This window comes from Tenrec ecaudatus, chromosome 1, assembly GCF_050624435.1.
Source record: "Tenrec ecaudatus isolate mTenEca1 chromosome 1, mTenEca1.hap1, whole genome shotgun sequence".
NCBI lineage: Eukaryota > Metazoa > Chordata > Mammalia > Afrosoricida > Tenrecidae > Tenrec > Tenrec ecaudatus.
In genome coordinates this window covers 103,142,781-103,158,821 of record NC_134530.1, presented here as the reverse complement: position 1 = coordinate 103,158,821, position 16,041 = coordinate 103,142,781, and the positions used below count along the sequence as shown (strand labels likewise).

General features: G+C 38.1%; 1 protein-coding gene across 1 annotated transcript in view; it reads left to right on the top strand.

The window, feature by feature from the left end:
* Positions 1 to 16,041, top strand: part of LRRIQ3 (leucine rich repeats and IQ motif containing 3) — a 210,910-nt gene that overhangs the window by 22,220 nt on the left and 172,649 nt on the right. The window contains exon 3 of the mRNA XM_075540081.1: positions 3,390 to 3,487. The gene's annotated coding sequence lies outside the window, so the exon portion shown is untranslated. The remainder of the gene's footprint in view (positions 1 to 3,389; positions 3,488 to 16,041) is intronic.

Below are 16,041 nucleotides of genomic sequence, written 5' to 3'. Positions count from 1 at the left end.
AAGTTCATTACAGTACGATTAACAGAGCCAGAAACTTGGAACAACCCAGACTTATCAGTAAAAGAATGGATAAAGAAACACGTGGTATGTACACACAATGGAAAACAATACAGTGACGAAACCATGACACACCTCGCAGTGTGCATGGACCTAGAATGCATTATGCCACCTGAAGTTAGCCAATCGTGAAAGGATAAGTATTGTGAGACCACTACGATAAAATAAAGACCAAGGAGACCTATGCTAATAAGTCATTTAATCTTCAATTCCAGTTTCTCAGGTGATGAGTGCCTGCCATAAAGCACCCCTCACTTGCATACATCTTCAAAATTCCTTTGACAGGGGAGGCCTCACCTTAACCAGGTCAATTTCCCATGATGAGAAGAGAGGGAAACGACCAATCAGAGCCTGCCATATCACATTATTCTCCGCTTACCGCAATTTAGCAGGCGCTCCTCTAACTGTGATTAGTGGGCCTTACTCAAAGCCCAAGCCCAGAGGCTAGGGAGTGGAGGACATGTCAGTCCCGAAGAAGGCGACTATATTTCAGTCACTCTGCATTAAGTGTACTAATCACCAATGGGAAAATAAGTTCCGTAAGCTCAGTATCATGCCCTTAATTAAGCACTTTTGACTTCATTTGTATACCGCCCTTGGTGACTCAGGCCATGTACTATAAACAACAGGACTTTAGAGTCTGTCTTTTGAAGCACACAACATCCTTTACAGATCACAAAAGAAGGATCCAATTTGGAACTCCAACTTAGTGAAGTGGACTTTGACTTAAATACACTAGTAGATTAAAGGAACAGCTGGGCAGTGTTCCATTCTTTTGTGTACAGGTCGCTCTGGGTTGGATGTGGCTCGGCACCTAACAACAGTAACAAGCACATATACACAAAAACTGGATTAATAGACTCAAAGAGACATGAGGGGTGGTGGGGGTGGGGAACCTGGCAGGAAATAGGGACATAACACAAAGGAGTACATAGCAAAAGATACGTCCTGGAATTGGGTGTTGATGAATGCATAACTCGTGAATATGATTGAAGTCCTGGAATGTATGATGTGTGAATTGTATGTCAATGAAACAAAAAGAAATAAAAAATAACTATCACATTATAAAATCAAAACTTACTGCACTTCCCCCATGGATTGCAGAGAGGGTAACTCGATGGAAGTAGAAAGCTGACCTGTGGTTAGCAGCCCAGCGTGTAAACACTAGCCACCGGGCTCCTCTGTCCATGTAAACTCGCTCTGCGTCTCCTGGTGCGCTCACACAGGCTCCACAGAGCCGATTGGGTGCAACTGCCCAGTAGCCATCTTGGAAATAGTTACACCCGTATCTGAAAGTGTTACAGACCATCGCCCTGCACCGGGAGAATAAATGAAACCTTATCAGTGCACATGGCCAAACTGCTTAGATCACACGACTTCTTTCACATGGTACTGGGTATGTGGCATTTCTCAAGAAGGTCCTAAAGTTTAAATATCTAGATGTTGAAAATCACATATAAAGATACATGTATGTATTATATATACGTGCCATATATGTAAATACACATATATAAATATGTCACAACATAATTTAAAAATCCTTTATATTTCAAATCTTTAAGACCTTACATATGTTAATATATATGTAAATTTGTAGATACCAGACTAAAAATCAAACTCACTGCTGTCAAGTCAATCCCTTGTAGGACAGAATGGAACTGCTCCTGTGGATTTCTGAGACTGTAACTCTTCTCAGGAGTAGAAAGTCTCATCTTTCTCCCAAGGAGCAGCTGGTGGTTTCAAGCTGCTGGCCTTGAATTTAGCAGCCCAACATGTAACTACTGTGCACCAGTGTTCTTTGATTCATGCGCAGGTATATTCTCTCTATTATATACACTGTGTATAATACATATCTATACAATATACTTAAAATAATTTTGAGATTTGGTGCTGAGTGTAACTTGTTGAATGTGGTGCTATTGAGGCATGGATGAGCTAGTTAAGAGACAATTTTGAGTTCTCTTGATTTGTTAAGTGTGAAACATTTGCTGAATCTCAATGTTGTTAGCTCTTGAAGTTGATTAACTGCTGTGGGGTAAGAGTGTTAGTAAGAAGTTGGGGTAAATTAGAATCATTATGTTAATACAGCTCAAGTCATTAAGAGTGAAATGCAGGCAGTCCACAGATTAAAGTATATTGCATTTCTAAATATTTAAGTTGAATTGTACATAAATTGGAGAAGTGAGGTATGTTTGTATCTAATGCCAGTCAGCCAATGCTTGTCTTAGTACATAGTATATAATGTAACGTTCTAACAAGGAGCTCTGCGGACTCTGTGGATTAAGTGTTGGGTTGCTTTCCAAAAGGCAGGGGATTTTAATCTAACAAGTGCACCAAGGAGAAAGATGAAGTAGTCTACATCTGTAAAGATTTACAGTCTCAGACACTCTATGGTGCAGTTCTGTTCAGTATTACAGTCATTCTGAGCTGGAATCAACTTGATGGCAATGAGTTTGTTGATAACTTTCTATGCACAAACAAACATACAAATGCTTTTAAACTATATACCTTCAAAGGGTAACTTTATAATTACCAAAGAACAAGGCAATTCAACTACAAGATATTTATTGAAAAACAAGGAGGTCCATAGTAGGTATTTTTTCTAGATAAATAAGACTATATTACAACATTGAATTTAAAATTTTCACTTTAGGAGAGGTAAAAGAAATGGGAAATATGTTGGATAATATCATTGATCAATAAATACAGGCTCACATCAAGAAAAAAAAAGTTTTTTCTGGACCTCATTGTAAATATATGTATTATAAATATATAGTAGATGACATTTTCTACTATAGTTTTGCAAAATCACACATTCTTTATATGAAGCAATTGACAAGGTTTGCAATTAGAAACTACCAGCTGCTTGGCAGGAGGAAGGCTGAAGTTCCCTGAAGAGTTTCAGTCTTGCAAACTCAGGAGTAGTCCCACCCTGCCTTATAATCTTCCTAGGTGGTGGAATCCCTTGATGGCAGGTAGCTCGGAGTTTGGGGAGGGAAAGTAGAGTGGGAGGATTGATCCAGGAACTGAGGAGATCAAACATACTTGGATTAAGAGAAATGAAGTACTTAAGGACATTTTTATTTTCTAAGACTGGTTTCAATAAATACTAAATTAGAATTTTTAATGGCCCTATATGTTAACTCTTAAATTGTGTAGTTCTTTGAATATCAAAATGAAACTTTCTTATAAGAAAACCTTATTCCATATTAAATGGTTTACTTTACTGGTTTAATGAGTCTGTATATTAGACTCAATACAATTTTGAGTAGTATCTGGGTATGTGTAAAGAAAACATCATTTTCATTCATTACTCAAAATATATTCTTTAGGACTAGATAGAGAAGAAATGAACTAACAGCTTGAAAAACATAAAAAAACAGTGACAACAACAAAGACGCCAAAACAACTCAGTTTCTAAATCAGAGAGGTAAGTGAGATTTTCTATTAGCATATATATAGTTATTGATCACTATTTTTTATGATTAAAACATGTGACTAGACACTTGATTTGATTTGGTACTGGTAGTTATTTATTTGGTAATAGCAATAATAAGCCATTTCCAAAGAACAACTTTTCTGTAGATGAGGCTTGTAAAGTACACTTTAATTTCTGAAATTTAGCCCCTTTTTAAAACTAATGGATTTGGGGGGCATATGTTTTATAACATCAAAGAAAACGATTCTGATAGAATGATGATTAGAGAAAAAACTAGAGAGGACACTAAGTTAATGACATGATAAGAAAAAAACGAATTACTAACATAAAATATACAAGAATTAGTTACACTGTGCATCTTTAGTGCTCTTTTAGTCTTACCTTTTTATCCTTGTACACGTTTTTATTAGTATTGAAGTAAAGATGAAAATGTGTGCTCTGAGTTTTATTAATTTCTGTGGCTGTTGTACACAACCAAACCCAGGGTCTTCTTGATTTATTACAGTCAACATAACCAAATACGGTGAGACAAGTGTTTCAGTAGTCTCACGGTCCAGCAAGGAGAGACCCTGGTGCTGCAGTTATTACATGTCCAACTGTTAACCAAAAGAGTGGTGGTTCTAGCCCACCTCCCGCTCCTCAAGAGGAAAGACACGGCAAGCTGCTTCCATAAGATTATGGCCTGAGAATCCAGATGAATCAGGTGTACTTGTGAGCTTCAATTCACTCCATGGCACACCTTAGCCACTCACAGAACAAACTGTGCTAGAAGGATGAGGCTTCTATTCCCATGAATGTTTGCACACCTGGAAACCCACAGCACAGTTTCCCTTTGTCCTACAGGATTGCTATGAGTCAGATTGTTCTCAATGGCAGCGGGTTTCTTTCTTCTTTAAATTGTAGTCTAAATATGTAGTAAGTCTATTTATTCTGTTCAAGTCAAACCACTCTGGAAATGGTATATTTAATAAAATACCTTTAAAGGAACATTGGTCACACTTCCTTATTTTTATACATACTACAGCTGGTTTACTATAATCCAACATATGAGCAACTTGTATTTTCCCTTTAATGTTATATAAATGTGCCCTCACTTTGAAATTATTGAGCCGTCCCCTATTCACCCCAATTCTTTACCACAATTACCTTTATTTGCTGCATGTGGAGCTTTTAATCACTGAAAGGACTTTGCGCCTCCCCCACCCCCCCAAAAATTAAGACAAACTAAGAATCATATGTACTGGTTCCAAGTTCCATAGAAAATTCCTTAAGACGCTAAGTCTTAAAGAGAGACCCCTTATGAAGAGATCTCATTGTACCCCAGAGATGCTTGTATATAGCCATAGAAGCAAAACAACCAGGTCTAATAGATTAGTGACTCATATTACAGTGGAATATAATTGATGTTCTAGGGATAAACTCACATATCCATGGTCAATTATTTTTTTTACAAAGATATTAAGTTCATTCAATCATGAAATAAAAGTGTCTTTAATAAATGATGCTGGGAAAATTGAATTTCCAAATGTAGAAAAATGAACAGGATTGTTTCTTCATATTATATACAAAACCAAATGCAAAGTAGATTAAGAACTTAATATGCAAACTAAAACCATAAACAGAAGAACAAGCAGGAGCAATATTATCAGGAAAAACTTTCAAAAATAGATGATTTTGTAAATTATAATGCTGCTCCTGTATATGTTTTTGTTGTCATTTGTTTGAAATATGTTTTTCCTTTCTTTAATATGTAGCTTGTTTTTATTTTGTGTCTAAGGTGTGTCTTTTTTAGGCAGCATAGTGGTGGATCATGTTTTCTTTCCCATTCAACTACTTTCTCTCTATATTTTACAGGTACATTTACACTTGGTGTTATTATTAATACATATGAGTTCATTGCTTTTATTGTGTTGTATGCATATTATGTTTGTCAGTGGTTTCTTTGTTCACTATTTTCTGTGTTATGTTAATTATGAATTTTCTTATGCAAGGCTTTCCTTTTCTTTTTCCCTCTGATTCTTATAACAACAGATTAGTATTAAGAGATTTGCTTTCAAATTTGCTAATTCTGTCCTCCATTAATTTAATTCTTCTTCCAGTGTTTATGTTTCTGAAATTTTCTAAATTTCTATTGGCTATTTTCGTACAGTTTCTAGTCAGCCCCCTCCCCTTTTTAGTGAATGTATTTGTGTGTGAATTATTCTAGGAATTTGTGTTATGATTGTTATTGTCACAAAAGAAGCAACTGAAATGAAAAAAGAATAACAGAATATGAATAGCTATCCATTAACATATTTAAAAACCTATAAGAAATGAATGAAATTTTAGAAACACTTTATCTAATAAGACTAACACTATCTGTGAGAGAACATTTGAAAAGGTCTTTCCAAAAAATACACAATTCAGTGCCATAGAGTCCATGCCGACTCCTGGTGGTGACCCTACAGAACAGGATAGATCTTTTTCCCTGAAACTTTCAGGGAGAACTTTTACCACATCTTTCTTTCTTAGAGTGGCTGGTGGTTTTGAACTGATCACCTTGTGGTTAGCATAATATATAAGATGAGACTTTATACTTCTGTAAAGACTTACAGTCTCATAAACCTACAAGAGCAGTTCCATCCTATCCTGTAAGATTACTATGAGTCAGCAGTGATGTGATGGTTGAGTTGGTTTATACAAAAGAAGAAACTAAACAGATAATAATAATAATAAATCATCTCCCAACAACAGTAAGAAAATGTGGTCCACATGGCTTCATTGGCAATTTCTACCAAACAGAGAATGTTCAATATCAATTTTATTCAAAATATTCCAGAATATGAAAAAGAATGGGGGGTTACTCCAGAACTCATACTATGAAACAAGCATAGCTCTGGCACTAAAATCAGGCATAGATATCAGTAGGAAGAAAATGATACATCAATATATTTTATGAATACCAATTCAAAATGTTTAGCAAAGACTTAGACAATAGAAACCAGCAACATATTAGGAGGAGAATAATGATGAATTGCAAGGATGGTTCACTATTGGAAAAGCAGTAAATGTAATGCATCACATAAATAAAAGGAAGAGAATCCAATGATCATATAAATTGATTGAGAAAAGACATTTAGCAAAAATAAAACACTCAATGCATATAACAATGCTCAGGAAAATGGAAACGGAGGATGATTGCTCAGCATAATTAAGACTATAGACACAAAACCAATGGTCAACACTAGAATGGTCAATTCATGGAAGAGAGCGACTGAAATCATTCCCTTGAAAATTGCAGCTACGCAAAGTTGCTCTTCAACACCACCTCTATTAACGATCTTGGAAATCTTAACCAGAACAATCAGGCAAGAAAGGGAAAGAAGAGGCATTCAAATAAGCAAAAATGGATGAAAATTATTTCTACTTGAATAAGCTATGAATCTAGATGTAAGAAATCCAAAAGACCCGTCAAGAAAATTACTGGAATGAATAGGTGTCTTAACCTGTATTTTCTAGAGAAGAAAAACCAATGACACTTATGTGTATGTATCTATGTTTATACACACACACACACACACACACACACAAAGTGGGTTATAGTAGGAAATAGCTCATGAAGTTGTAGAGGTAGGCAAATTACAAATTCCCATGCCAATAGTCTGACGAGAGGCTTCTCCTGACTCATGTCGCTGCAAGGACTAAGAACACCAAGATGAACAAAGCACTCAGAAGGTTTTTCACTGCAAAGGTGAATGAAGCATCCAACGTCAGGAGGTAAGACAGCTAGTAGCTGATGATTCCCCAGATCAGAAGGCAATGCAGCAGATCTATGGCTCAAGTCCAATGAACCAGAGGCTAGATGAGGGCCAGATGCAGGATCCAAACCAAGTGAAAAGCAAGCAATGTTTTTTTTTTTTTTTACAATATACACTTATATTAGGAGCAAATCACACCCATGAGGAAGTCTCATAATTAGGCGATGACTACCTCTTAATTGTCAAACCATTGGAGAAACATGGCCCAACAATGTTAACACAAAACTTTAACCATTAGAGTCCACCCCTTGTTAAATTGGCACCTGTACACCTTTTAATATATCTGTCATCACTAAGCAAAGACAATTAAAAGTCATTCTTGTACTAAACATGATGCAACTAACTTGTACAGTAGAAAGTACAGTAGCCTTATTATCAAATAAAAATATTACATACATAAAAGGAGGAGATACTCATAACAACTACAGTCCTCATTTCTTCCACTATGTCGTTGTGGCTGTTATTTGGAATCCACTTCTTCCACCACCCATCTATATTTTCTTTGTCCTCAGCAAGCACTTCAGCTGGTCAAGATTCTTTGCCTGGTGGTGTGACTCAGTCCTTCATTCCTTAATTATTTGGGCCATCAGCATTCCTGTCAAAATTAGATTGCTGTGGTGTATCGTTGATTTTAACCACAAGGCATTGTAATGCTAAAAGACACCCTAAGGAATTCCAGACATGGTTTCCACTCATTAAGTAATATCAATCTGATTCCTCCTTGGTAATCAGGATCAATCCGACCTCCGATATAGTATTTTCTTTCTTTTTCTGTTATTCCATAGGTATCAGGACCCTAATGTGACAGGAGGGGTGGGTGAGTGAGGCATTTTTAATTTCCAGTTCAATGGAATCAATGTGGTGTCTTGGGTAAGAGTGTTCCTTCTGTTGGTATTAATATATGGAGACCCAAAGAACATAATATCACAGGGAGAGGAAGCAAATATTCTGTAACCCAGTGCAACTCTCCTTTCTACCCCTTGACTCCTGGCCATTGAAGATACAATATAATCCATATAATGGATTCTAGTTTAGAGCAAAGAAAGCCTCTTGAAGAATACTTCCCTAACTCTGCAGGCATTGCCACCTAGCTGCCATCATAATTGTGTCTTTGGAAAGACTCACTCCACTATTCTATCAAGCCAGCTGCTTCAGTATGATAGGGGGAGGGGGACGTGATATGGCCAGTGGTTTTCCTGAGCGTAGGCCCATTGCTGTACTTTAGTTGCTGAGAATTGCCTTATTTCATCTAAGACAATATTTATGGAATATCATAATGGTGCATAAAGTATTCTGTAAATTCATGGATGGTATTGGCAAAAGCAGTGCATGCAGGGAAGGAAAATTTTTATCCAGAATAAATGTCTATACCCGTAAGAACAAAAGATTACCCTTTTTTATAATGGAAGTAGTCTATTTGAATCAACCTGCCACAAGATTTCTGTTTGATCAACCCAAGGAAAGGTCTTATGAAGACTCAGTGCTGCTCTCCACTGCTAGCAGATCAGGGATACAACCGTGGCAATAGCCAGCTCGTCTTTGCTGAGTGGAAGTCCATATTGCTGAGTCCATATCCTTATGCCCCTTGTCTTTGCCACTAGGACTCGTAATGAGAGGAGTGACTGGGGAAGGAGTATTTCTGTTGTCCACAGAATGTGTCATCCCTTTGAATTGGATGTTAAAATCCTTCTCTGTAGAGGCAACTCTGGTTACCTCATTATTTACATGAGATATAAACATCTTCACTTTTTTGATCACTCAGAGAAGTCTGTAATCTAGGTCTTCTTCACATCTCTTGTCATTAAATTTTCATTCATACTCCTTCCAAACCATGGGTCACAGTCCATTAGTCAGTGTAGAGTCCCACATCTGGCCATTTCTTCTTCCAAGCAAAATGCACAGTCACGTGAACGATTCCAAATTCCGACCATTGGGGGATTTCCCTTCCACACGCTCCTTTCGAGAAATCCCAGGGTCCATGCTTGATTGGTGCATCTATTATCACCAAATCTATGTCTAAATCAAGCACGAGTTTTCTCCTCAGCTGATTGTAAGGAACACCTGAAGATGCAGCAGGTGCAGACAAGGAGAGGGAAGGTAAAGTGACAAGATCAGAAATCATGGGCATTTCGGTGACTTCCTCATGCAACGTCCTTGTACCTTCCAGTTCTGTTCAAGCCAAGCTCACAGATAGTCCTTCCATTGAATGCTGGAGTGCTCTTGTGCATACCGTGTGTCAAACAACATCTAGTTCATGGCGGGCAGCTCAGACACATGGTAATTGGTGGGCCATGGTTAGGCTTCCATCAAGTAACAAACCAAAAGCTGTTTCTCCAAAGCAGAGTAGTTATCTGTAGAGAGTGGCATGGTTTTTCCCCCAAATCCTAAATAACTTCAATGTGCTTAATTAATAAAAACCTGCCCAAATCTCCAAACTGCATCTCTATCTGCCATGGCCACTTCAAGCACCAATGGATCAGCTGGATCCTATGGACCAATGGAAGAGTGACTTGCATGGTAGCTTGGAAACTATACTTTTATTCTGGCCCCTGTTCAAAACTGGCAGCTTTTCAGGTGACTTGGTAAATCGGCTGGAGTAGCCCACCCAAAGAGGGTGTGTTAGGCTAGGTTAACTAGAAAATCAAATACAGTGAAACTCATATATATGCAAGAAAGAACTTTATATCAAAAAGTAATCGTATATTGAGAGAACATTTCAGCCGGGTCCAACTCAAGTCCATAAGGCCCAGACTAGTCCATAAGGCCCTCCTCAGACATACAAAACCACATGCAATAATGCAGAATTCAGGAAAATCACTGGCCGGTGGGTGCAAAGTCTCATGGTGCACTGACAGTGGACACATCTCCAGGGCTCTGGCTGCCCTCAGGGTCAGCCAGCAGGAAGGTGAAGGCAGAGAGAGAGTGGGGCGAGTAGGTTCTAGGACCCTCCTTATGTGATGGCCATGCCCACAAGGATTCGCCATCAGACTGTGACCTGATTGACAGGTTGAATACCAGCTCTATACTATTATATATTTTCTAGTTGACATTAAGTTCTGTAACTACCACAGAGGGGAGCTTTGTGTTCACAATCCAAAAAGGTCCATCAGACTTTGCTCCACCTTTTTAGTTGTGCGAGGGGAATATGCAATACCTTACCTTTCACTTCTGTAGGAATATGGCAACACAACTCAAAGTAGTAGACTTGTAGACACTGTACTGAGGAGGAAAGTGCTTGAATTTTTGTCTGGTTAATGTTCCACCCTCTAACATGCAGATGTTTTTGTTGTTGTTGTTTTTTACAAATGAGTCTAGAGACATTGATGCCTTTTCATTACGGGTCCAAGTAGCAGAATGTCCTCAGTGCACTAGACCAGTATGGCATTTTGGGGAGGAGAAAGGTGATAAAGGTCCCGAGGACCACACTGTGGCATAGTCCTGGAGGACTGATGGACCCTGAGTTTGGGTGGTGAAACTGAACTGTTTGCTATGCCTCCTCAGGGCAAACTGCTTCTGGTGATCCTCTGACTCTAGAATTGAAAAAACGGAATTGACTAGCTCAATAGCTGCATACCAGGTAGCAAGAGAATTATTAATTTGTTTAAGCAAGGAAGCTATATTTAGAGAAGCAGCTATAATTGAAGTTTACCACAGTACATCTAATTCTCTAAGATCCACATGCCTTTTTTTCATAAGCCAAATATGCAAGTTAAATGAAAATGTACTGGGAATCACTACTTCTGCCTCTTTCACATCCTTGCACTTGTCTTTTAAATATCTCCAAGAATATGATCTTGCCTTTGGTTTACAATTTTTCTAAGTAGTGGCAGTTCTAATTGTTTCTCAATAGCTTTTCCTGTCATAATATCTCTCATCCCACATGTCAGAGACCCAGCATGGGGTCTGTCAATTACTGAGTCCATATATTCTAAATTTGCATTATGGAACTGGAGAGATCACTGTAGGATGGGTCTGGACCTACTGTGAGACATAGTGATTTGACCTTCCTGTGGCGCTGCTCTTACTGATGGACCTTCAAAATGGTTTACAGCCACTATAAGTGGTGTCAATTCAGAAAAGTCTGCTTGTTTCCCTTTCTCCAATGACTATCTGAAAGACGATCAGTCCTTTTGCAAACGCTTTCAGAAAGACTAACAGTAAAATCTCTTGACTGTGTAATGGGACCCTTCCTGCAAGGAGTCTCGCCTTCTCTTCGTTTAAAGGAGTGAGGCACTGTAAAACTAGCTCAAGACTGCAATTGACTGAGGCACTATCTCTGTGTTTTCAGTGATTCAAGTTAGACTGCTCTCCATTTTACATAAAAAATGAATTCTTCTGTTTGTACACATCAAATAAGTATTCAGTGCAGTTCCATTCCTAGGGACATCCCTCCTGAGTAGTCAACAACATAAATGTATATGACTCAGACTATTGTGATTACTACTTAGAGTCTGCTGTTCATGATGGTAACCACACCCGCTTTGCCTCTGTCCATAAACTGCTGACACTTTACCCCTACCACAGCAAGTTCCCATCGGACCCTTCATAGCCATGTGTCCTAATTGAATTAGAGTCGTTCCGGATGTCAAATCTGACTCGCATCGAATAACAATCACAGCACTCTTCACAAATTTCTTCTTCACCACTGTGTTAAAGGTATGTCTTCTAGGTACTTTATGTCCACTTAACCAAACCAGACTCGCTGCCGTCGAGGTCTTCCTGACTCATGGCAACGCTGTAGGTTAGGTAGAGCTGGCCCTATGGATTTCTGAGACGACAACTCTATGGGAGGAGAAAGCCTCATCTTTCTCTCATGGTGTGGCTGGTGGTTTTAAACTGCCAAACTTGCAGTGCAGCAGCTCATTATGTAACCACTATACCACCCACTCTAACACGTCAGTTTACCTAAACCTTGGGAACACATTCGGTAACATAAAAAGGCAGGTATGACATGCCAACTTGATTTACTGTTGGGCATTATGTAAGTCGTACTTCATTGAGCCAACCACATAAGCTAATAGATCTTTCCTCACCTCTCAAGCTGAAGCACTGAATGAAAAAATCTGTGTGTAGTGAACTCATGTCAATAAACTCAGACTGATTTACCTTAATGCTCCTTGCACCATTACATTATTCCACACTCTTAAGACAAACCAACACATATACTCCAGATTTCCCTTTGTGCATATTAGAACGAGCAAGCAATTCATTTGGAATATAGCACACATCTTCATTAGTTACAAATTGCACTTCATCTTTTGGGGCTTACTGGGACTTAAGTCTGTTTAGAGGTCTAAGAGCGATAATGGGTAGTTAGAGTGTTTTCTGGAAACATTTAGCAATGTCTTGAGTGGCATCTGCCTTAGGCAATTCTCCAGATGACGTTCTAGGTACCATGCAAGCAGGGACAGTTGCATTAATCTTATCAAATATGGGCTGTATTGATCATGGGTTAACAGATAACGATTAAGTAGTAGCTTCAGATTGGGGGTGGGGTTGTTGCTGTTGGCAAGTGATTCAGTGGACTTTAAGGACTTTCTGTCCTCATCCAAAGTTTGGGAATCTATTTCTTCCCCATTAATATCTTCAATGTAACTCTAGATGCCATCTGAGTTTGGAGATTCAGTTGATGTTATAATGCAGATGTTCGTAGGATGATATTCTGGGTTTGTTTTCAATAATATATACTTTGGTACTAGAAATAGGGTTTTATTTCCGGGCACGAGTGAATACTTTGAAGTCTTTTATGACGCACTTGTACTGTGACTCTGAAGCTCTCAGGTCAGTTGTCTCTTTCATTTGTCAATTTGTCTCTTATAAGTGGGACTAACCAAACTGCATTTTATACACCCCTTTCAGAAATGCAGAAAGGTATGAAACACACAATCCCCTAGAGTCTTGCTTCTCTCCAATAGTTTATGTACTGGTGGTGATATTTTATATATTAATATTGCCACTTTACTCATTGACAGTGTCTTGTTTATTAAAGAAGGAAGAGTTGTCAGTGCCTTAAAAATAATAGGACACTAGAATTTATTTTAACAATTCATCCTTATAATTGTTTCCCTCTAAAACAGTGGTTCTTAACCTCCCTACTGCTGCAACCCTGTAATACACCTCCTCATGTTGTGGTGACCCCAAACCATAGAATTATTTTCGTTGCTACTTCATAACTGTAATTTTGCTACTGTTATGAATTGGGTGACCCCTGTGAAAGTGTCATTTGATCACCAAAGGGGTCACGACACACAAGTTGAGAATCACTGCTCTAAAGCCACTCTTGGTACCAAATGTCTTGTTAGATTTCCCAGAAATGCCCAAACCAGTGAAACCCAAACCAACACAAAAGCCCTACTGCCATGGAGTCAGTTTTGACTCACAGTGATCCTATGTAGGGTACCTGAGGTTGTAAACTTTTATAGGAGCAGATCACCTACTAGAAAGAATTAAAACAGAAATAATTTAATTTAAAAATTCTATTACTGATGGATGCCTGCTGCTCTTCATAACTATATTATTAGCTAAGTACTTAAAGTAATAATAAATATTAGATTCAAAATGAGAAATTCTGAACATAATCTCTAGAGAAAAATCTATGAGGGGGTATCCAAAACACTAAAACAAAAACCTGGATTATTTTTTTCAAAGCTATTTATTTAAATGATTTTAGAAAACAACCTTATCACTTTCAAAGTACTCTCTATTACCCTTAATGCATTTGTCAGTTGTGCGATTCCATTCTTGGAAAATTTTCAAACTCATCTGTTTGGATGAATGACAGCACCACTCTTGTTTTTAAATTCACCTCTTCTATGTTGTCAAGTTGCTGTCCTTTCATGTCCCTCTTCATTTGTGGAAACAAAACCAAACCAAAAAGAGTCACCTAGAGCGAGGTCAGGGGATCCAGGTGTGAGGCAGGAGAGGCGTGTTGGTTTTGGGCAAAGACTGGCACACTGACATGGCTGCGTGAGCTGGTGCCTTGTGGTGCAAAAACCAGTCCCCTGTCTGCCACAAATCAGACCTTTTCAGAACCTCCAAATAGAAAGCTTGATTAACAGTCTGACTGGTGGGACAAGCCCCAAATGCACTATGAGTTGACATTTTCATCTGTTCAGGAAGTTGACGGAGGCTACCTTTTCTGAAATAAGGAAAACACTCGTACACTTGGGGTTTTCCCACAGTGTGCTCCTTGTAAGCTGTATTCAGTATCAACACTTTCTACGACATTTTTCCTGAGCAGAAAACAAAATTTCATAGCTGTATGCTGTCCTCTTAAATCAGCCATCACGAGAAACAAGGTTTGAGCGAAACTGCTTTTACAAACAAATTCACTCTTACCAAAGAGATCCTTCCCAGACAACTTTCTTGTGTGTACTAATTCAGAGTGAGTTGCTTGGTGCTTGCCCAGTGGAGCTTTGTTGCGTGTTTTAGGGTACCCTCTTGTATAAAGAATTCTCAGGTCAAAATATTATACATGAAATAATCAATTTGAGAAATAAATACATTGAAACAAAATAGATTCATATGGTAAATTTGTGTACTGGTGTGGTAACGGAAGCTATACTGTCCCATTGCCTGCGTTAATTGGCCAAAGGTTTTGTTGTAGCCTTCATTGGTTGATGACATAAAAACAAAGGGGAAAAATAAACATTGTTTGGTATCTTACTCTTATTTTTCAGATTTCTTGTAGAATAATTACTGACTTCAAAAAACTAATTCTAATAAATAAACGTCCTGGTTTATGCATCTAAATGTGTTCTTTCATAAACTCTTGCTATAGACTATTCTGAGATTAGCATGTCTTTAAACTGAATTACAATATTGCTTTTCCTATTTTGGAAATACAAATAATGGAATACACTGTGGACATTGCCATACATTATGAATAATCCTTCCATGCATGCCTTTATTTAACAGTATTTTCTATCAAAATTAGCATTCTATCTAGGCCAAGTATAGTTTTGTTTTGTTCAGTTTTAGTTGTCTTACTTAGCGGTGACATTTTTTGCCACACCAGTTTCAAGTTTTCTTAAGTACTATGATACCTTGGTTATCAAACAGCTCTAAGATCCAATTTTCCACTACCCAAATAGCAAAGTTTTTTTTTTTTTTACAAAAATTCTACTCAGTGTTCATAGCTTTTCGTGATAGTCCATCTGAAAATCTGGCTTGAAAAATCCTGTACTGGCTGTGAGTCACTCAGTGTCTTGTGGTTACACAAAGCGTGGATGCCTCCGTGTGAGTGCTACTCGTGCTCAGACAACATATCATGCTTGTGTTACTACATTGAAACAGTCATCATTTGTGGTGCCCCCCCCCACTTATTTGCATAAAATGTTGTAGCAGAGGCTCCAAGGAAAGTTAATGATGCCGTCAGTGAAGCTAAGAGGAAAGCGTGAAAACCGTGATGGCGTTATAGATGGCATCGGGAAACCGGAATCAGGCTGCTGCTTGTCTGGTTTGGCAGCTTAACACAACAGGGGCTAAGTCGACGTTATCTACACGTTGGAAAAAATAATGTGATGAAAGTGACTAAGGTAGCAAAAGGTATAAAATCATTAACCATGAAACAAAGAACCCCAAACATTGAAGAGGTTAAAAAATTACTGTTAATTTGGGAAAATCAGAAACAAGTCAATGGTAATAGCATATCTGAGATAGTGATAAGCAATAAGGCCAAAAGTCTCCATCCTGAGTTGATAAATGTAATTTTTTAACCTCAAAACCAATGATCTTGTTTTCCCTTAT